Source organism: Furipterus horrens, unplaced genomic scaffold (genome assembly GCF_987537825.1).
Source record: "Furipterus horrens unplaced genomic scaffold, mFurHor1.1.pri manual_scaffold_17, whole genome shotgun sequence".
In the NCBI taxonomy this organism is placed as follows: domain Eukaryota; kingdom Metazoa; phylum Chordata; class Mammalia; order Chiroptera; family Furipteridae; genus Furipterus; species Furipterus horrens.
Genome location: NW_028327187.1, coordinates 83391206 through 83414042, shown reverse-complemented (window position 1 = coordinate 83414042; position 22837 = coordinate 83391206). Strand labels below are relative to the sequence as shown.

General features: G+C 41.5%; 1 pseudogene; it reads right to left on the bottom strand.

Annotated features, from left to right (window-relative positions):
- Nucleotides 1-4538: 4538 nt before the first annotated feature.
- LOC149991487 (RWD domain-containing protein 4-like) lies at nucleotides 4539-9087 on the bottom strand (annotated as a pseudogene).
- Between the last annotated feature and the right edge of the window lie 13750 nt (nucleotides 9088-22837).

Here is a 22837-nt window from a genome sequence, read left to right as displayed (position 1 = left end):
TTTGTTCTTTCATTTGGGCCATGTTTCTTTGTTTCCTCAATTTGGCAGCCTCCCTGTGTTTGTTTCTATGTATTAGGTAGCATGGCCTAATGTAGTACGTGTCCTGTAGGGTCCAGTAGCCTAGCCTCCCCTATCACCCAAACTGGGTACTCAAGGTGTGCCCTTCATGTGAGCTGAGTACACTATCCTCTTGTAGTTGAGCCTTGATTGCTGTTGTCAGGTTAATTGTAGGGGTTTACCCAGACCAATTAGTTACAAGGACTGGCTGTGACCACTAGCAACCAACCCCCACCCTTCATGTAGGATCAGTTGTACAGAGGCCGGGTGGTGATAATCTAATGTGGTCTGTAGTTCTCCAGTGGGTGTGCATGTTCCCAGGTGGTGCAGGCAAAGGTGAGCCCACCTATGTTCTTCCTGTGGCTCCTTGTCTGAGCTATAAGGCAATCTGAGATGGCTGCTACTTGTGCTAGGATTACAGATTCCCAGGGGAAAGCAAGTTGTGAATCTAGCTTGGCTGCTGCTAATGCCAGGTATGGGACCACTTAGCCATTGCTTGTTTGATAGGATTTAGGAAGTTGTTAAGGATGAGCCAAGACCAGTCATTCATATGGAAGAGTCATGGTTAATGGTTTGGATGGGCTTGTAGTTCAGTGGGATGGAGTCTCAGGGGATCTCCAGGGCAGGGAAGTGTTAGACAGGTTGAGTCTCAGATATGGTACTGACCTTCTGGCTGTGTGGCTTCATGGGGGGAGGGCTTAGAAGAGTGACAATGGCCTCTACCTACCTTTCTGTCTCAGAGAAAGTTGTTCCTCAGCACTTGGCTTGATGCTAGACACTTCAGTTCCTTCCTGTATGCCACTGGTGCTTTTGAAGCTGCTAGCCCAGTGGTGCTGGAGCTCAGAGGGAGTGTGTCTGTGTAAGTCCATGTGTGGGTTCTTTAAGGAGAGCTTCTTGGGACTCCAGCAGATTCTTTTATTGACTCAATTCCCATTGTTTTTTTGCAGCCAGAAGTTTCGGGATTTATCTTCCTGGCACTGGAAACCTGAGCTGGAGGGCCTGGTGTGAGGCTGGGATTCCTCACTCCCAAGACATCCCTCCTGAATTTTTATCCACCACACATGGCTGTGAGACCATTCATTCCACATCTCCACCCCTTCTACCAATCCAGATGGGTGTGATTTCTTTAATTCTGTCGTTGTCAAACTTCCATTCAACTTGATTTCTGATGGTTCTAAGTGATGGTTGTTCTATATTTTTGTTGCAATTTTGATGTGGTTGTTTGAGGAGGTGAGCTGTATTTACTTATGCCACCATCTTGGTCATTGAAGAGTGAACTCATATTCCTGGCCCCTTCCCTCCCCAGAAGTCAGGGGGTGGTACTGAAAATTTCAACCCTCTAATCACATGGTTGTTCCCCTGGCAACCAGCCCCCACCCTTAGATGAGTTCCAAAAGTCACCTCATTAACAACAAAAGAGGACTTATTGTTCTCACTACTTAGGAACTCCTAAGGGTTTAGGAGCTCTGTGCTAGAAAGAGGGATGAAGACCAAATATATATTTCCTATAAATCACACTATCACAGTCTACCCCTTGGTCTTGGAATGATGATCCCTAATAGCAAAACAATCACAAAAATCAAAAGATACTGGCACATCACTAGAATCTTACTCAGTCATAGATAACTACCCAGTACATCATCATATCATGAAAATGTCTCCCAGGGCAAGACCACTCATATTTGCAGGCTTTAATTCCATTTTGTGAGGTTCTGAAAGCAGGAGTAATATCAGCAAGTATATGACTTCACTGTTTCAGGCATCTGGTACAATCAAGCTAAGAGATAGTATCATCTCTAGCTCTGAGCCTCTTTTGAGATGTTAATATTGGATTTCTCCCATTACATACCCCATTTATTCATCCCTTACCCTCAGCTACTATTTTTTCTTTCTCCCCACCTATACTCAAACTTTCCCACTTCTGAAGGGACATTAGGTTTGGCCACTACACTGGCCTAGATTGCAGGCAGCAATACTAGTCTAGCAAGTGCCTCCTCCTCAGTGCACTCCTGTTCATATACAGTAAGGTTACACAGGTGCAGAATCAGTGAGTGGGCTGCCTTTACCACCAGGCAATAGAGCTGCACCCACTGTTAGCCCCAATTTATCCAGATGGGATAAGGCACAGCCCTCCCGCCCCATCAGGACCTTAGGGATTCTGACATAGATTAAAAACACAGTTACAGTTTCTTGCTTAGAAATCAGCCCTGTTTCCAGCCCTTATAATCATAGCCCTGGTCCTGCTACTATTGTGTCAAGGAGAGAGAAAAAAGTTGATGTGGGTAAAAAAGAATATGAGCCCCTTCCCCACCCCATCTTCCCCAGATCCACCAAAAAAAAAAAAAAAAGAAAGAAAGAAAGAAAGAAAGAAAAATATATCCAGTAAAAACACTCCTTTAGCCTCACTCATGTTCATGTTGAGTGTGAGCACACACTCATGAGGGCGTGTAAGCTAGGCCTTCATGCTTTTATCTCCCAGTTTTAGACAACCATCGTTTCGTATGTGTATGTAATTCAGATTTTATTGGTTATTAATTATATCATCTCATACAATTTTAAGTAAAGAGTTTGAGAAGATATACTTGGGAGTGTTAAACAATGATGGGAATATTGATGAGAAAATGTTCAAGTGTTTTACAGGTGAGAGCAAGAGACATCACTGCCACCATCACCCCCAGAATTTGTACATTTCATATAAAGAGAGTAAAAATATTTCATTGTCATTTTATTAGCATTATTCTTTGTAATCTATGAATCATGATAAGCTTGAACAACTTTGGAATCTTCAGAGCAAAACGAAGTATTTTCTTCTACTAACAGATGTGGCAGTTTCTTTAAAAAACAAGCAAATCAACACAACAAAAACTACACATATTACCGCGAAACAAAAGTTGGCATATTTCAGTGGCTCCGAATTTTAATGTTTCTCTCCATTATATTATTTCAAGAAATAAAACATGACTCAGCTTTTAAAAATAAAATTAAACTTCTTCACCATAATCGTACTTACTTTATAATTCAGATGACTTAACTGAAGTCAATGTTAACCCAATAAAAACAATGAATACAACCCAAACTGCTCTTATGCTGAGGAAACTTTTAAAAAAAATTTTCTTGGAACTTCCGGCCAAGATGGAGGCATAGACAGACATGCTGCATCTCCCTCCACGACTAAGAAAAAATACAACTACCTAAAAACTAGAAACAACCGGAAGTTCCAGAAAATCAAACTGAATGGAAGTCCAGAAAACAAAGATATAAAGAAGAAACACTCATCCAGACAGGTAGGAGGGGCGGAGCCAGGGCAGAGAGTATTCGGTGTGGTGGCAGCAGCAGTGGCGGCAGCGGCAGGCTGGCAGAAAGCGCAGTCACACATTTTAAAGTCAGGAGGGACACCTGGGGAGCTTTCCCAGCTCCTCACTGGACCTAGCATCTCACGGCCCCAGCACCGGGAAAATCAAGCCTCATTGCTTCTGACTGTGCAGACCAGTGGGGGTTTGGGTGGAGGCAGAAACTGCTGGTCTCAGCAGAGTCTGCTTGCTTAAAGGGCCCACACGGTCCTAGAACGTCCACAGACCCACCTACTCTGGGAATGATGGCCAGGGCAGCAGCTAGTGGGGCGCCAGTCCGGTGCGGAAATGAGAGAGATAACTGGAAAAGGGGCGAGTGCTGAGCACGTGGCATTGTTCCCTCTCTGACCTTTCCCCTACATACAGCGCCATAACGTGGTGAAACAGGTCACCCTGTACTTATGAATCCCTAAGGCTCCGCCCCTTACAACATAACAGGAGAGACAGCTCTACCTGGGACACAGAGGCAAACAAACACAGGAGCCCGTCAGAATGAGGAGACAGAGAAGTTGGCCCAAAAGGGGGAACAGATTAAGGTTCCAGTGGGAGAACTAAGCGACGAGGAGATAGTCAACCTCACAGATGAGGAGATAGACAACCTAACAGATGCAGAATTCAAAGCACTGGTGATGAAGATGCTCACAGTCTTGACAGATATGCTCGAGTATGGCAAACGCATAAGAGAAGAAGTGAAGGCTATGCTAAGTGAAACAAAGGAAAATCCACACAAAACCAATGGTGAAGGGAAGGAAACTGGGGTCCAAATCAATTCTTTGGAACATAAGGAGGAAAAAAACACTCAACCAGTGCAGAATGAGGAAGCAAGAAATGAAAAAATGAGGAAAACTTCCCAAATTATGTGAAGGAGATGAATACACAGGTCTGGGAAGCACGGAGGGTCCCAGGTGAGCTGGACCCAGAGGGGACCACAGTAGGATGCATCATGATTGAGATGCCAAAGGGGAAAGATAAAGACAGAGTCCTGGGGGCAGCAAGAGAGAGGCGGAGAGTTGCCTACAGTGGGGTGCCTATAGGCCTGTCAGCTGATTTCTCAGAGGACACTTTGCAGGCAGGAAGGGACTGGCAAGCAGTATTCAATGTGATGAAAGGCAACCTGCAACCAGAACTACTCTATTCACCAAGGCTATCATTTGGAATGGAAGGATAGATGAAATGCTTTCCAAAAAAGGTAAAGCTAATGGAGTTCATCGTCACCAAGCCATTATTATATGAAATATCAAAGGGACTTACTTAAGAAAAAGAAGATCAAAACTATGAACACTAAAATGACAACAAACTCACAACTATCAACAACTGAATCTAAAAAGTAAAAACAAAATCCAACTAATCAAACCAGAATAGGAGCAGAATCATAGGTATGGGGATCATTTGGAGGGTTATCAGCTGGGAGGGGAAGGGGGAGAAATGGGGTTATGGTTCAGGGACTAGGAAGCATAATTTGTTGGTACAAAATAGGGGAAAGTTAAGAATAATATAGGAAAGGGTGAAGCCAAAGAACTTATATGCATGACTCATGGACATGAACTAAGGGGGGTGGGATTCAGGAGGGAAGGTGGGTACTGGGCAGAGGGGAGCAAAGGGGAAAAAACTGAAACTACTGTAACAACATAATCAATAAAATATACTTAAAAAAAAACTTAATTGTTCTTTAAAAACTCAGACCCAACCTTCACAGGTAGAACTGAAGAACCAACAACCTCCCCTTCCAGATACCACAGCAGTAGTTCTAAGTATTTTTAAAGCTGGGGAGCAGATACAGAATCACTGTAAATTGCACAAAGACATTAACAACTCCCTGGTAAAACTGTACAAATAGCTTCCTCTATTAATGTGTTTTTTTTTTTTAAATCAAGCATGTACTACAGTTCATCATTTGAAATACTCCTAATTACAGAGATGCTTGGAATGAGAAGCACATTTGAATACTTGAAAAGAAACAAAATTTGAAATGTGGTTTTACATTAAATCATTTAGAAGACCTCAGTTACCAAACAACTAAAAGTACACAATAGATAAATAGAAATTTATTAAAACCATTGTCTCCAACAATACAAAAATTAAATATTAAGGCATCTCTTACTCCCATCTTGGTATATGCAGCAAGATGTTTTAAATAGGAACCAGCACTTCTATTCAGATGCTTTCTAATATATTTGGCAGATTTGTTTTTATATTCTCCTATTCCACATGCCATGGAAAGCTTTCATGATCAAACATTGTGACCCAAACCAAGAGGAAAGCATAAACAAATATTTACTTATTAAAGAGAAGTGGTTCACCCTTGAAAAATAAAAAAGGGACTACAAAGAATATTATGTGCAAAGCTCAAATACCAGTATTTAAATTTCTCTGAAACAATTTATACTTCAGTAATTAAGAGAATGAAGAAATTAAAATTTTATTAAGACAGGAAGCTTATTAATATGGATCATGCTGCAGAATAATTGTTCACTTATATTCTGTTCCACTGGTACAAGTTTTTGAAAAGGGCTTTATACGGCTGACAAAATTATCACACCCACTAGAATAAGATCATATAAATTAACATTGATTACTTATTATCCTCTGTATTTGTCCATTGACAAAGCTCAAAAAGCTTCAAAAGTATACTAAACAGTAATATTTTTCACTTTTTCTTAAGGCAAGTTTGTGAAAATAATTTAATACAACCAAATATCTTCATGAACTTTCAGCTTAAAACACTTTTACATAAGAAACATAAAAAAAATGTTTTATAAAAAGCCACTTCAATACCAGAAAAGAGTAATGAAAGTCTTTGAACCCAGTTTACTTTTTTTAACATTTATTTATTAGTTTGTTTGCTTATATTTCAGAGAGAGAGAGGGAGAGAGTGGGGGGGGGGGGAGAGAGAGAGAGAAAGAGAGAAACATCAGTGTATTAGGGCTAGAGACCGACAGGTTGCCGGCCCTGTGACCTGCCACCTGTGTCAAGTCTTGTAAAACAGGCTATGGCCAGTGGTCATTGTGTTCTCAAAAATTGTGGCCTGCAGTCAGGCAAGACCTGAGCTACTGCCTGTGCTGAAACAAAGAGGGTTACACCGCCATTGCCCCTTTCCCTCTCCCTTGAGCATTTACCATAAGTCTCCTGACAGCCATTCCTAATCAGAGGACATTGTTATTTACCAAACACCTGTACTCTGGACTTCTGGAACCAACCAGCAGAGGGACTCACACACCCCTGGGGGTCTACTCTATACCCTTAAAAAATCCCTCTACCCCTTCCCTTGGCACTGCAGTCCATTGGGACTCAGCCTGCCTGATCATAGGGTCTTCCTTCTAATAAAAGCCCTTAATTGGACTTTTCTGGCTCCAGGTCCTCTTTTAGCCACCTCAACTACCTAGCAATCAGTTTGTTGTGTTCCACTTATCTATACATTCCCTAGTTGATTCTCATATGTTCCCCGCAATTTTAGTGTATCAGGACAACACTAACCAACTGAGCTACCCGGCCAGGGCCTCGGTTTACTTTTGAAAGAATGCTCTTCCCTTGCTTCACATGCCAAGAGCTATCCATCATCTTTAGAGCCAGTTTTGCTTAAATGCTTCACCACCTCAACCCACTTCCATCCTCGAGGAAGTTCTCCTTTGTGTTCTGCTTTATCTGCCAGCTTACATTTATGAGCTTTCAGAAGTTGTTCTCTTTTGCCTTTTTTCTTTTTCTTTTCAAGGTATAATGATTCACTTATTGCAGTTCCTGTAATAAGTTTAATGCAAAAATTCATATAAATAGATGTAACCTTTAATTTTCACTTTTAATTAACCTAAAAAGTATTTCCAATACTGTCTCTTAAGACACCTGAAAATTTCCTTAAACCACATAAACAAGATGAAATATTCCAAGAGGTTAAATGGCCTTCCTCTTGTCATTCTCATTACTTCTAGCATTTGGAAGGTAAATTTTAAGAATTCTCCCCACTAGTGTTTTTACCATGATTTTTGTCCACCTATCATATTCACTGTCAACAATTAAAATTTAATGCAAGTTTTTTCTGTTACTAAAATAACTCAATGCTTCCAGAACATTTATATAGAAACGTTCATTTGTGAAAAATTTTACAACTATAATAAGCAATTCAGTCACTAACCAGTTATTACCTGTGTAGTATGTGTGCCAGACATGGTCTAGTTGCTGGAGATAGGAGATGCAGCAGTGAACAAGATTAAGTCCCAGATCTTGGGAATATTGATTTTACTACTTTTATTATCCATGCTATTTGAGGTAAATCAACATTCCCAGGCTATAAAGTTAAAAAAATAATAAAAATAGCCCTGGTCACATATCTCAGTTGGTTAGAGTGTTATCCTGATACGCCAAGATTGTCAGTTCCATCCTCAGTCAGGACACACACAAGAGTCAACCAATGAATACATAAATAAGTAGAACAACAAATCAATGTTTCTCTCTTGCCTTTCTTCTCTCTCTAAAAATCAATAAAATAAAATAAAAAATAATGAAAACAAACAATCCAATTAAAAATTCATCAAAGGATCTGAATAGACATTTTTCCAAAGAAAATATACAGATGGCCAACAGGTATATGAAAAGGTGCTCAACATAATTAATTATCAGATAAATACAAATCAAAACCACAATGAGTTATCACCTCACATCTATTAGAATGGCTATCATCAAAAACATAAGAACTAACAAGTGCTGGTGAGGCTGTGTAGAAAAGGGAATTTTTTTTGAAATTTGAGAATAAGTTTATTAAAGCTAGGAACAGTGAAACAAAGGAAGGGCTTAGGGTAGAAGAAGCTATAGGAGACAGCCTAGGCAGTGCTGTTTTGACTGTAGAAACATTATAGGAAATAGTGAGCCATGGTGGGGCTGCTATTAGCTTACTGAAAAATCAGAGAAAAGGGGACCTCAGAGACAGCTTCAGGGGGTCAGCCCAGGACAGTTGCAGCTGTACAAGTCTGGGGAAGAAAGATGTGGCCATGCTTCAGAAGAGACACATTGTCTTGTGTGTGTGTGTGTGTGTGTGTGTGTGTGTGTGTGTGTGATTTCTAAAAAAAAGTCCTCGATGGAGGATATGTTTATTGATTTAGACTGAGAAGAAGGGAGAGAGAGGTGTGGGGAGAGAAAGGTTGATGTTAGAAACATCTCTTGGCTGCCTCCCATATGCATCCCGACCCACCAGGAATTGTGCCCCAACTGGGAATTGAGCCCTCAACCTTTTGGTGTATGGATGATACTTCAACCAACTGAGCCACCTAGCCAGGGCTGTCCTTTCTCTTAGTGGATTAGGAGTTCCAACTGAGATGATATTGCTTATGAATGTGGTAGAATTAACAGGATGCTGATTCTCCAGGAAATGCTCTTTACTGTTCTTAGCATATTCAAACAACAAGGAGTAGGTCACAGCGGGTGCTGAGATTAACTTCCTGCTTCCTGTAATTTGGCTAATATGCTGTGTTTTACAGCTGAGAATACGATTTTTTTTTATTTTTAAAGCATTCATAGATGTGATTGGAGGTGCCTGGGATACGTTTCTGTCAGGAAATCTCTATTAAGAAAACTTTGGGATAACCATGTATCCTATATTGAAATGAAACTGGGCTTAATTTCCAGAATGTTTCATCTCCTGTATAGAATATAATGCTTCCAGTTCCACCTCCTGGTCCTCATTGGCACCCATCTCATGGGTATGGGTCGCGGGGCACCTCCTGGGCCAAAGACATTCACATCTATGAAGAGAAAACCCAAGCACTGGCCTCGAGGCCCTGGAGTCCCTGTTCCATGCTGTTGACTACAGAAAGCACATCCTTCTCACCACAGACAACAGTCACGTGGATCCCTGGCACTTGGGCAGCACAAAGGCCCTGGCTGAAGGGGTGTGGGCCTCCTTGGCAAGTGGGGTTCGAGTCAGACAGCCACTGTTTTAACTGCCTCTACTTTTTCTAAAAAAATATTTTATTTACCTATGTTTAGAGAGGGAGAAGGAGAAAGAGAAGGAGAGAAACGTCAATGAGCAAAATACATTGATCTGTTGCCTCTTTCACACCCCCAGCTCCCAACCAGGGACCTGGCCCACAACCCAGACATGTGCCCTGACTGGGAATCAAATCGGCAACCTTTCAGTCTGCAGGTGGGTGCTCAATTCAGTAAGCCATACCAGCCAGGGCTTTGTGGAGGCTTAACTGCCTGTTTTAATTCTCTATGAAAATATTATTCTGAAGAGGATACCTCTGCCCATTGTTGGACATTATCAGCTGTAAAGTGTGTTCCTTGGTTTGAAGAAATGATGCTCAGATATCCAAATTAGCACAATATCTTCTGTCCTGGTTCTTTTATATTGTAATACCCGGAGCATCTGTGTTTACCACCGGGTAAGCCAAGCCCAGTCTAGACTCAGTGTCTATTGCAGGCTGTGATGGAATTCACAAAGAGAAGAAGGTACAGCGAGTAAAGTTTTTAGTTTCCTAAGGGAGGGAAAGAGCTAAGTGCTTGCGGAGAAATGCACCAGCCTGGAGGGGTTAGGGCTTTGGCTTTTATCAGGTAAAGGGGTGGTTGTAGAGTAGGATGTTTCACTTGGGCTGCAATTGGCTTCAATGTTATTTTATGATGCAGGGTGCTGTCCAGGTTGTTGCGGTCTGGTATGCCCTGTTTTGTAAGTTTCTGGAGCCTCTGCACCTTCAGGGCCCTTCCAGTAATTTTCTAGTCCTGAGGATAAAGGCTCACAAAACAATTGGGGTCAGTCATGCTTTATGGGATCCAGCCAGCTCTGGGAAAGAGAGCTTGAGAAAATGGCTTTTGTCTTATTATCTATTCTTGTCAGGACCCATGTCTAGACCCCCCAGAGGTACCAGCATCAGTTTGATTCGCCAGCTATGTTCTGGGCCTTCCCCCCAGGGAATCTAGCCATTTCTGCCTCTTCTTGGCAGACAGAATAGTTGTTATTGGCATTTTGTGCCTCAGAGGGGGCAAGAGTACTATGTCTACATTCAGCCCATTTCTGCATTGCTGCAGACCCCCGTGTCCACACATCTCATGGACCCAGGTGGCCACCTTAAATGAGTAATGGGGATAACTGCTTGTCAATTCCAGTTACCTTCCAAGCCTGGAAAGGTGGTCTTCTGATGAACATTGACATATCCTACTTGCAGCCCAAGTGAAACATCCTACTCTGCAACCACCCCTTTACCTGATAAAAGCCCAAAGTCCTAACCCCTCCAGGCTGGTGCATCTCTCCGCAAGCACTTAGCTCTTTCCCTCCCTTAGGAAACTAAAAACTTTACTCGCTGTACCTTCTCTTTGTGGATTCCATCACAGCCTGCAATAGACACTGAGTCTAGACTGGGCCTGGCTTACCCGGTGGTAAATGCAGATGCTCCGAGTATTACAATATAAAAGAACCAGGACAGAAGATATTGTGCTAATTTGGATATCTGAGCATCATTTCTTCAAACCAAGGGACACACTTTACAGCTGATAATGCACCCCTCAAATTTCCATAGGATCATGCCTTGCACAGGCATCCCTTTAGTAGGCCAGGTTTCCATTGCCCTTCTGCTTGACCATAGGGCCAGGCCATTGGCCACAGCCCAAGAGTCAGTAAAACCCCAAACATAGGGGCTTTTATCACTGTTCAGGTCTTCCATAACTGCTGGGCAAACAACATGCACTGCAAACCAGTGAGCTGATTTGTTTTTATCTTCTTCAGTCAGAATAGTGGCCTTCCAAACAGAATGTTGTACATTTACCATGGAGCAGCCATCCAAGTAGTCAGTTGAGAGCTGTTTATAAGGGCACTGACCAAGTGAAAATAGATTTTAGCAGCTCCTCACACAATTCCAGAGTCAGTCCTAAGGGAAAAGAGGCTCCCTGATCATGAGTATCTCCTCCTTGCATTCCCCAAGACAGCATGGTCCTGTATACATCATTTCCACCTTATTATGGAACTCTTCTGGGCATTGCCATCCCCATTAGGGCATTTGTCCAACATCATCATAGATGTTGCAGGTATTTCAGGTTTTAAGATCACTTTATGCCCTTCAGTCACAGAGGTAGCTTTAATTAATAATGTCCAATAGCACCCTAGCCAGGTAGATCAGTTGGTTACAGCATTGTTTCCATACACCAAAGTCACAGGTACGATTCCTGGTCAGGGCACATACAAAAATCATCAATAAGTAAAACAACAGATCAATGTTTCGCTCTCTCAATCCCTTCTTCCGTCTCTCTCTAAATTAATAAATAAAAATTTTAAAAATCACACGGTTGATTTAAAAAATATAAGTTCCAATAAATGCCATTTAAATGGCCATTCTAAAAATTAAGGGTTCAGTCCTATAAGACTGCCTCTCTCTTACCATTTCAGATACCAGTCGTAAACCCAGGTTGTTACCTGTACTCCTGATCAACGGCCTATCAACCAGAGGTTTTCATGACTCCCTCCTTGCGTTAGATTAATTTGCTAGAGTGGCTCACAGAACTCAGAGAAACATTTTACTTACTAGATAGCTGGTTTATTATGAAAGGATATAACTCAGGAACAGCCAAATGGAAGAGATGCACTGGGCAAGGTATGTAAGAAGGGGTTTGGAGCATTCCTGCCATCTCCAGGTGTGAGCCATTTTCTCTAAATCTCCATGTATTCACCAACCCAGAAGCTCTTTATTTCCCCTTCTTATGTGAAGCATAGTTTCACCAGATATAGAATCTGCAGTTGAGAATTGTTTTCTCCCAGCACTTTGAAAAATGTTATGTCATTTCCTTCTGGTATCCAGATGAGAAATTTTCTAACATTTTTAAAAAGTCTATTTTTTTAAATTATTTTGCATTTAAAAAATTAGAATATAATTGACATAAAACATTGTATAAGGTTAAGATGCGCAGTATATTGATTTGCAGGATGATTACCACTATAGCATTAGCTACCACCTCCATCCTGTCATACAATTTTTTCTTTTCTGTGGTGAGAAAATTTAAGATCTACTCTTCAGTCAATATGGGGGTTCAGCATGAGCCACCCCAAGATGTGCCTCAGTGGTACGTGGATTATTCTAAACTACAGGCAATTTTAGCTTCAGGACCAAGAGAAACTTCTGGCCCTCCCTTTAACTACATAGAACAGCTTGAATTAGGGGCCTTGCCAATCATAAAAGATTATCTCTCTTTAGCCTACCTATATGGGAGGAAAACTCCTATTTACTAAACATCTACTGTTCTTACCACTCTGCAATGACCCTTTGAAGCCACAAATGCACCTTACCTCTCATCCCTAGCTCACAATTCTTATATATCCATGTCCCCCCTTGTTCATGACTTTCTTGTGTATGCAGGGTTAGCATACATATGTATACAGGGTGAGGTCAAAGTAGGTTTACAGTTGTGAGTATGTGAAACATAGAATTTATTCTTGTATTGTTTATTAATTTTTGTATTATTTTTTATACGAACAACCACAAAGCTACTCTTGCCCCACCCTTTATATTAAGTTTGGTTATTTTCTCTTGCTAATCTGTCTCTTATTTATTTATTTGATTATTAAACCAGTCATAAAAACCCTTGAGGGTAGAGAAGTTTCTTCCTTCTCCACAACAAATTCAAGTATATAATACATTATCATGAACTATATTCACCATGCTGTACATTAGATCTCCAGAATGTATTTATCTACCGGTTGCAAATCTGTACTCTTTAATAACATCTCCCCATTTCCCCCATCCAATCTGCTGTCATTAATTGGTGTTCCCCTAAAAGTAATGCTTTGTTTCCCTCTGGCTGCTTTCAAATTATTTTCATTGTCTTTAGTTATCAAAAGTTTAATTACGATATATCTTGACATGAATTTCTTTGGGTATACCCTGTTGAGAGTCCCTCAGCTTCTTGGATCTATACATTTGTGTCTTTTGCCAAATCTGGGACATTAATTACTTATTCTGTCAAACAAAAAATTTTAACTTTCACAGCTTAAAGTCTTTTTAAAGAAAATAGTTCATTAGGCCATTACTATCAAAAAAGAAACAACAACAACAACAAAAAAACCCAACCAACAACAAAACAACACAAAACAAAACAATACAAAGCCCTGTCTGGGGGCACAAAGTCTAAACTACCTGCAAGCTGCAAGGTAGGTAGAAAAAACAAGCATGGCCTTCATCCCAGAGTTTTGCAAGAGTTTTCATATGTCAAATAGTGGGGTGAGGATGTAAGCCATTCTGAAAAGGATTTACCTTAGCTATAAACAAAGGGGTTGGGGGAAGGTAAAGCAGGCCTAGTTCTGAGAGAGAAGCAGCAGAGTTCCAGAGTCCATAAAGCTCCTGTGTAAATAAGAAGCGGAGGCTCCTGGGGTTCCATGGCCCTGACTTTTCTCTCTCTTTAGATAATCTCAGAAATAGCCACTGAATGTAAGCAGTATTTTGTTGGTTTTGCACTGAAGTTGTTAACTATTAACCCCTTTTTGTCTCTTCCTTCCACCCTTTGGCCTGTTGTAAGTTTTTTAGGACATCAGGATTTTGTCCTTGTCGATTCAGTCTTTGGCCTCATTGTCTTTCAAGAGACTTCTGAGCTTCCTTGATATGAATGCTGGGTCTTTTGTGATTGTCTCGCAGGCCTATGAATCTCTGGTCAATATTTTCAGTCAATTTCCTCTCTGTTGTATAGATTGGGTGAATTCTACCTATGTGTCTTTAAGCTTACTCATTTCATCTACTGCCATCTCCACTCTATTATTGAGCCCATACAGTGAAGTTTTTATTTCTTTTATTGTATTTTTGAGCTCTATAATTTCCATTTGGTTTTTAAAAATCCTATTTCGTTGCTGAGATTTTTCTCATTTTTCATTTGTCCCAAGCAAATTTGTAGAATTTATAATTGATTGTTGGAACATTTTTGTGATGGCTACTTTAAAATTTTTGTTAGATAATTTGAATATCTGAGTCATTTCAGTGTTGGCGTCAGTTGATTGTCTTTTCTCATTCAAGTTGTGAATTTTTCTTGGTCCTTGGAGTAATGGATAATTTTCTATTGTATCCTAGGCATTTGTCTATGATGTTAGGAGACTCTGGGTCCTATTATAATCTTTTATTTCAGCAGCCTGTCACCCTATTTAGGTTTAGCATGCAGATTTTGGCCTAGTTTTTGTGCTGTGGTTCCAATAGCAGTTGAATTTTCAGAGCCTTTATGGTGTTATTTTTCATTTGCTTGGTCTAAATGGTGCCTCTGCGACTCCCACTTGTCTTTGCTGCTGGTGCCTTACAGTTTGGGACCAATTTCTACAAAGCAGGCCTCTGATGTTTCTCAGTGACAGAGGGATATGATGGGCTGCCCTGTCCAGTGTCTTCTGGTTGCCCAGGTGACTCTGTGCAGGGAAGGAGTATCTTAGACCTGCAAGGTCAAAGCAGGCATGCTGGGCTAGGGTGCTTGTTGTGGCTGGATACCTGTTGCTAATTCTGCCTGCCTGCCCCAGTGCCTCTGGGTAGGGGAGGGATTATCCAAATCTCTTGTTAGGTCCTTCCTGCCAATTTCACCCACCAACCTCACACCTCCAGTTGGGAGAAGGGAATCTTAGGTCTTTGGGATGAAGGGACCAAAGTTTTGCCACCCTGATGCTGCCTCTTCTTGGATATTGATTTTAAGCTGCTTATTAAGAAAGGTTTGACCCTCTCCCCTTTCCTGCTCAAGAGATTTAGACAAAGAAACCTGCTTTAGGGAGGCAGCCTTGGCTTAATCACTTTAAGAATCTTTACCCTGGCACTAGCTGGGAAGATATCAAGCCTGTTAGCTAGATATACACTGTGTCCCATAGTTTCTGAGTTGCCTAGGAAGAATTTTCATGCCATGTACGTTTTGCTCTTTCTCAACTACCTGTAAATTGCCCATTCTCACTTCTGAAATCTAATACCTCTTTCCCTCCTTTTCCTTTGTCAAAAATATCCTATATACCCAATGTTGCCTTGCTGCCTTTGGAGTTTTCATATTTATCTGAATTCCCCATGCACATGTATTAAAACTCTGATTTTTCTCCTGTTAATCTGCTTCTGTTAATTTGATTATTAGCCCACCAAAGAATTTAGAAGTTAGGAGGAAAAGTATGTATTTCTGTATCCCCACAGTGGCTTTCAAGGTAAGAGAAGTTTTCTAGGCCTGGCCTCTTACTGTGGCTACATCCCTCCTGCAGGTTCTCCCTGCCCACCCCAGGGGTGCTGTTGGGGGAGAGGAGTCTCAGACCCAGTGGAGCATTTCTCATGGCCACTTATCGCAAGTGAACTGCCAATCCATCCCCTTGTGGAATGAGGCTTGCCTTTGTTCTTACAGGGACTTCCATTGATCCATGGAAGGAAGAAGCCTACTTGAGCTGTCTTGTGCTGCTAGGTTTGGCATTGGGAAATGCTGGGCCTGAGTTGCTTTCTTCTGTTGAATTGGGGGGTACATAAGATGCCCTACAGTTGTGCTTTTCCTACAGTCCTGGGATCTTAAATGAGCTCACCATCTTCTGGCCGATTTTCATAGTTCTCCTTTGTCTCTATTTTATCTCCAGGGTTGATGGTTGTGCTTAGCAGGAAGGAACAAGGAGAAATGCATCTGTGCTATCTTTTAGGACTGGAAACCTCTATTTTTAACCTATTGTAAAGGAGCAGAACTTTTCACCCCAAAATATATGTTTTTTGGCATAAGTATTGTTTTAGACTGATTGTTTTTAAGAAAAAAAGCATACAGGGGAGAAGCTCAGAAAACCATTAAGTTATCCTTTGTAAGAAGACATTTACATTTGTAAGGGAAATCTCCATTTGTCAGGATGTCTCTGGGAAAGGGGGAGTGACTCAATCTTTAGAAACCCCTATCAATGGAAAAAGCAACGACTTAACTCTGCATAACGGCCTTTCCCTTGTTTATTGTGCTTTTCCTGGGAGTCTCCCATAAATGACTCCCCCACCCCCAACATCTTCTTTTGTTTTCAGTTGAAGATCATATTTAAGGTAATGGTTTCAACCATTTCTGAGAGTTTCTGCTTTCTTGGGTCTCTCCCGTGTCTAGGAGGTATACAGTGACAAGGAGAAAATTCTGAAGTCCTAAATTAAATTACCGCACAGCAGAGGATGGAAGGGAGAGAGGAAAAGGGGTTAATCAATTAACAATTGAAGTGCAAAACCAACAAAAGACTGCTTAAACTCGGAGGCTATTTCCGAGATTATCTTTTAAAAAAAGAAAAGGAAAAAGAAAATAGCCAGGCGCCATGGAACCCCAGGAACCTCCGCTTCTTGTTTACACAGGAGCTTTACAGACTCAGCAGTGGACTCTGCTGCTTCTCCCCCAGAACTAGGCCCCCTTCACCTTCCCCAACCCCTTTTGTCTGTAGCTAAGGTAAATCCTTTCAGAATGGCTTACATCTTCACCCCAACTGCTTGATGTATGAAAACTTGCAAAACTCTGGGATGAAGGCCATGCTTGTTTTTTCTACTTACCATGCAGCTTGCAAGTGCTTGCAGGTGGTTTGGACTCCGTGCCCCAAGACTGGTCTTTTTTTTTATTATTTTTCCTAGCAATGATCAAATAAGCTCTTTTTAAATTTTTAAATAAATTTTTTGTTTAACACATTATTAAACTTTTGTTTTTCTCCTGTTAATCTGTCTTATGTCAATTTAACTATTACACCAGCCAAAGATCCTAGAGGATAGAAGGAAATTTTTTCCAGCCCTATAGTACCAATGCCTCTCAGGCCTGACCTCAAACCCAAGCCTCTGTTAACTTTTCCACAGCCAGTGCTACATTGGTCTGACCTTGCATGGAGGCTTCTGTCAATAATTCAGCACCAGTGCCTATCTCATATATCTTCAACCTTGGCCTCTGAACTCTTCTTCCATTCATGCCCCTCTGGTTTACAATTCAAAACCATGGCTCTTACAACTCCGTCCATCAATGACATGTTGTCTAGTACTGTATTGTGACATATGATATGACAGACACTAACCACATGTGGCTACTGAGCGCTTGAAATGAAGCTTGTGAGACTGAGAATTGAATTTTAAATGTTAATATTTTAACTAATGAAAATTTAAAATAGATACTCCATTCAGTTATTGGAAAACTTCTGGAGTATTTTTGGAACAACTTGTGAATATTAATCTATTTTCAACTAAATTTTATGAACTCTAAATACAAATCAAATATTTTTAATGAATATTTATCATTCCAATTGAGATGTAACTAAAATATATATTTGATTTCAAAGACTTATTACAACAAAAACAACGCCAAGTATCTTATTGATAATTAAAAAAATGGATTACATGTTGAAATGACAATGGTTTGGCTGTACAGTTCATATAAAATATATTATTAAATTTTGTTTCTTTTTAATGTATCATCTGTCTGGAGACCCTCATGCTAAGTTCCCCCATCCTCTTCCACCTGGGTTGCAAATTGAGGCTGCTGTTTTGAGCCAAAGTGATTTAGATTCTCCAAGCAAGTGTGAGAGGTTTCATTCTTACTCATAATTTGGAATGGCAAAGTTATTGTTACATAGCAACAGGGATGTTCACATTTCAGTGGCCATGGTGATAAAACCTGTCTCCCACAGAGACATTGGCCAGCTGTACCATGTGAAGACAACCTCAGGCCTTGCCCCACCCATTTTCACTTTCTGCGCAGGGCTGTGTCATCTATTTGTACCCCCTCATCCTATGCCCTGCCTCCGACCTGCAGTGGACAATGGTGACCTCTGCTGATTTACAGACCCCTGTAGGAGCCTGATTCTTACATTCAGCCATTTGCTAACTGTGCCTCTCAGCCAATTTGGCTGCTTCATTTCACGTGGCAGTAGAGGTTACTACCTAGTAACACTTTACCACAGGCTGAAAAGGCTAAAGCTAACTTCTCCTGCAGGCATTGGGTAATTATTTGTCTGTAGCAACTCTGGCTAGACCCTGCCTCTCTCACTGAGCAAATAGAAACAGGGGCTTCGCCCTAGTAACAGGCTGCTGTCTCATCCCATTGGCCACCAGAAACCAGATCCCATCTCTCATACACAGCTATTGGCCAGCTGCGCCATCTGTCTTGTTCTAGACCAGAGAGCTCAAATTGCTGTCTTCTATTAACTCTTCACCCACCACGGCTTATCTGGATGACTCTTGAATTTGGTCATTTGTTATCCAATTCACCATCAATGGCTCTCTTGTCGAAATTTAAAGTCCAGGCACTTGTTAACTTTCCACCAACTCTGGACCAATTTTTAGCATTATCATTAATGCTCTAGTCTGACCTTTAAAGCTCTGATAACTCTCCCACTGTCAATGCTTATCTAGTATGGTTTAGCATTCAGCCTTCGACTAACTATTCCTCCATCAATGCCCCTCTGATATGGACCTTGAACCCAACCAAGCCTGTTAATTTTTCCACCATCAAGGTATACTAGGACTGATCTCAAACTTGACCTCCGTGAAACCTTCCAACATTAATGACCTTGATAAAATCTATCTGATAAAGACCACCAAGGTCATATCCATAGTCCCACAGAAATGGGTTTATTAACTTGTTGCAGCAAGGGAGACCACACACCGTAGGAACTGTGAGGGAATTTCATCTAGGGTAGCCAACTCATCCCAGTTTTCCCAGGGCTTTCTTAATTTTAGCAGTGAATGTCCCTTGCCCCAGTAAACCCTTTAGTCCTGAGCAAACAAGGATGGTTGATCACCCAAATCTCACCAAACAAAGGAAAAAATTGGATTACTATAGGGTTTTGGGGAAGCATTGAGTTTAGTTAAAATTTAAATGACGTGTTTTGATTAACCCAAAGCAAAGCATGTTGGTATGTAAAAGAGTCAATGTCACCTTTGGACTGTGAAGTAGATCCAAGGACATTTTTATGTGATAACATTAAAGCAAAAATAGATGTTTCATATTTGCTCCAGATGCTCCTTATTTGAAGCTCAGAACCTGGCTTGGAAATGGAGGCTGCATCTCTGTGTGGCTTGAATTGTCCAAGGAAGAGTGGGATGTTTTATACTTACTGATATAATTTTGAATAGCAAAGTTTCTGAGAGTCCCTGACTTTAGAGAACAAGGTTTCTCAGCAGGGCTCCGACTACGGTGAGGCAAGGAAGATACTCACCTCAAAGTGCAAAATTTAAGAGGGCATCAAAAAGCTCAGTAATTAAGATAAATAATGTTGTAGTACAATATTTTCAAAAGTCGAAGTTAATGTAAAAATCCATCACTAATGAAACACCAAAACTTTAAATGCCTGTATTAGTTATCTATTGCTATGTAATTACTCTTAAACATAGATGCTGAAAACAACAAGCATTCATTATCTCACAGTGTCTGTGGGATGAAGAACTTGGGAGTGGCTTGGCTGAGTGGTCCTGTCTCAGGGTCTCTCCTAATGTTTCATTTAGGTTGTCAACTTGGGTTGCAGTCAGCTGGGGCTGGACGTTTCACTTTCAAGATGGCTCATTTATATGGGTACAGGTTAGAGGCCTTAATTCCTTACTGGCTATTGGCAAGAGTGCTTGGTACTTGGGTGTCTCCAAAGCCTGCCTGAGTACCATTGTGACATAGCAGCTGGCTTCTCCCAGAGTGAGAGATATGAGGAAGGGAGGGAGGGAGAGAGGGAGGGAGGGAGAGAGAGAGAGAGAGAGAGAGAGAAAGAGAGAATAAACACAGAAAATAGCAGCCAGAATCTTTTATAATCTAATCTCTGATGTTACAAACCATCACTTCTGACCTTGAACCCTGGGCCTCCATTAACTACTCCATGTCTATATTTTAGAAAAATATTAACATATCCATTATCACTCTCCTTGGTTTGACATAAAAATATCAGTTAATGATTTTGCCAGAAATCACCATCCTGTTTTATAGGCCATAAACCCAGGCATATAAGCAGACTTTTTTGATGAATACATATCTACCTTCAATGGTCTTCAGCTCCAGTTCTCAAACTTGGATTTCTGTTACTTTACAAATATCATTACCCTTCTCGTTTGAACTTGAAACTGGGCACCTATAACAGAGGACTATTTTGGAGGAATCTAAAGGACACTGATAGTTGAAAAGTTAACCAGGGTCTAATAGTTGAGATCTAGACCAGAGAGACATTGGTAGTGGAAAATTAACATAGGCCTAGTCTCTCAATCTATAAAGGGCACATATTGTGGAAGGATTAGCAGCAGTTTAAATTCTTGGTCAAAATACAGGGACATTGATAATGGAATCATTAACACAGGACATGAATCCAGATCAGAAGAGTATAACATAGGTGTTGGTAGGGTTTAAAAAAAAAAAGGCCCAATAGTGTACACATGATGTGTTGTGGAACTGGGTACCTGTAACCTGTATAATTTTGTTAACTAGTGTCACCCCAATAAATTCAATAAAAATGGAGAAAAAGGCCCAGGTTTGAGATCAGCCAAGGAGGCACTGATGATGGAAGTTAGCAGACTCCAGGATTTGAGATGTTGTATCAGAAGTCACAACAATAATAATTTTTGGTAATTTCTGTAGAAGTGTGTGTGTTACAGCAATACTCTCACATTTGCCGTTCTATCTCCATTCAGTTCACAAATATTGAAGGGGAGACAAAGAAAATGTGATATTCTGAGAGGCTGACAATGTAACTCTCTTGATTGTTGAGCTGAGGCCCAGAGATATCCGAATATTATTAGAGTACCCAGAATCCATACCCAAGTTTAGCCAGGGCCTGTTGGGTTTGAAATGCCTCCAGCAGGGGAAAGAGCCCTCTCTGCCTCTTGTCAAAGAATGCTTCCTGCAAGAGGATATACTGAAAAACATTGGTTGTCCATATGGAAAGTTAATACTATAATTATTATTTCCAACTGAACCCAAGCTGTATCGACTCCGTCTTTCCCTTGGACCCTTCAGCTGCGAAGAGAGGGGGGGTCTGCTGCATGGGCAACAGCAGACCCTCCATATTACCCTGCCCAGGCTCTGTAGCTTCAGCGTCATCGCAAGATGTCGATTCAACACGGGAGGAGACAGATACCATGTCACTCCCGAGTCGGACTGCACAGCCATTCTTGGCGGTGCAGATAGACTCTGAAGAAGCTACACCATCGTCTCTCGAGACGGACGGCTGCCGACGATTTCCAACTATTATTTTAGTGAGGTAATGGAGGAAATCGAGACGGAGGGGAATTCAAGTCTCTTCCATACTAATTCCCGCACATCAAGAGAAGACTGTACCACCCTGACTTCTCACCCCTCTTCACCACTGGTATCGCCCAGGAGGGGACCTGCATTACTCCTTTTTCCCCCTTTCCCGGTGGTATCCCCAAGGAGAGGATTGTACCACCTTGCCTACTTCCCTCTCTTGCCCAGTAGTATGGGCCAGAAGGGGGGACTGTACCATTCTAACTTCTTTCCTCCTAGTGACATCTCCCAGGAAGAAACTGTAATCCTGACTTTTCTCCCTTTCTCCAGTAGTATCTCCGTTGAAGATATGTAAACATCTCCCCTCTCCCCAGGGATGGGAGGCTGCTACCTCTGCTTCTGTAAACTTTGAACAGACCTTTAGAACCCAGTTCCAAAGACTAGGTGCTTCCGGATGCTTGCACTCAGAAGATTTCTACCCAAGGACAACGCCCCCCACCCCACTGCCTGTGGAACAGCCCATTGTACGGAATAGATGCTAAGATGGCGCTCCTTATGGGCGGGGGGAAGCCTGGGCGCAGCCATGTTCCTAGCCCGACAACCTCGCTCATGGACAAAATTTGGGCGGATTCAAACTGCACCTGGTTCAGAGTGAGTAGATCACAGCCTCACAGCCCTTATACAACCCTTCTGATCGTGTGTGAAACCAATAGCCCTGGAAGGGGCAGTGGCAGAGGTGATGGCAGGAAACGGTAGTGGTCCTCAGAGGCCATTTAACTGTTGGTGGTGCATGGTGCTAAAACGAGTACACGAGGGTTTGTGGCTTGACAGCCACTGACGTGATGGCTTTGTTGACTTTTGGGAAAGATACACTATCTGTGAGTTCAATTGGTGGCGAATTAAAGAATCTAGTGAATGGGAATCTACACGGGTCAGGTCAGGGATGGAAGTTTTGGGGGTTTTGTTAGTTTTTAGACTCCTTGCTGTGTCTTGTCGTTTTTTTGTTTTTTTCCCTGAAAAAATATTTTATTTATTTATTTTTAGAAAGGGTAAGGGAGAGAGAAAGAAACATCAATGTGTGGTTGACTCTCACGCGCCCCCAACTGGGGACCTGGTCGCAACACAGGCATGTGCTCCGACTGGGAATTAAACCCGCAACCCTTCCGTTCGCAGGCTGGCACTCAATCCACTGAGCTACACCAGCCAGGGCATCAAGTGTTAATAATTAACAGAGTGTCTGTTTAGATTTGTCCTTCATCAGTTTCCCCAGAAGTTTGCTAATTTCATTAGTCTTTCCAAAGAACTAACTTTTGGCCTTGCTGATCCTCTAATAT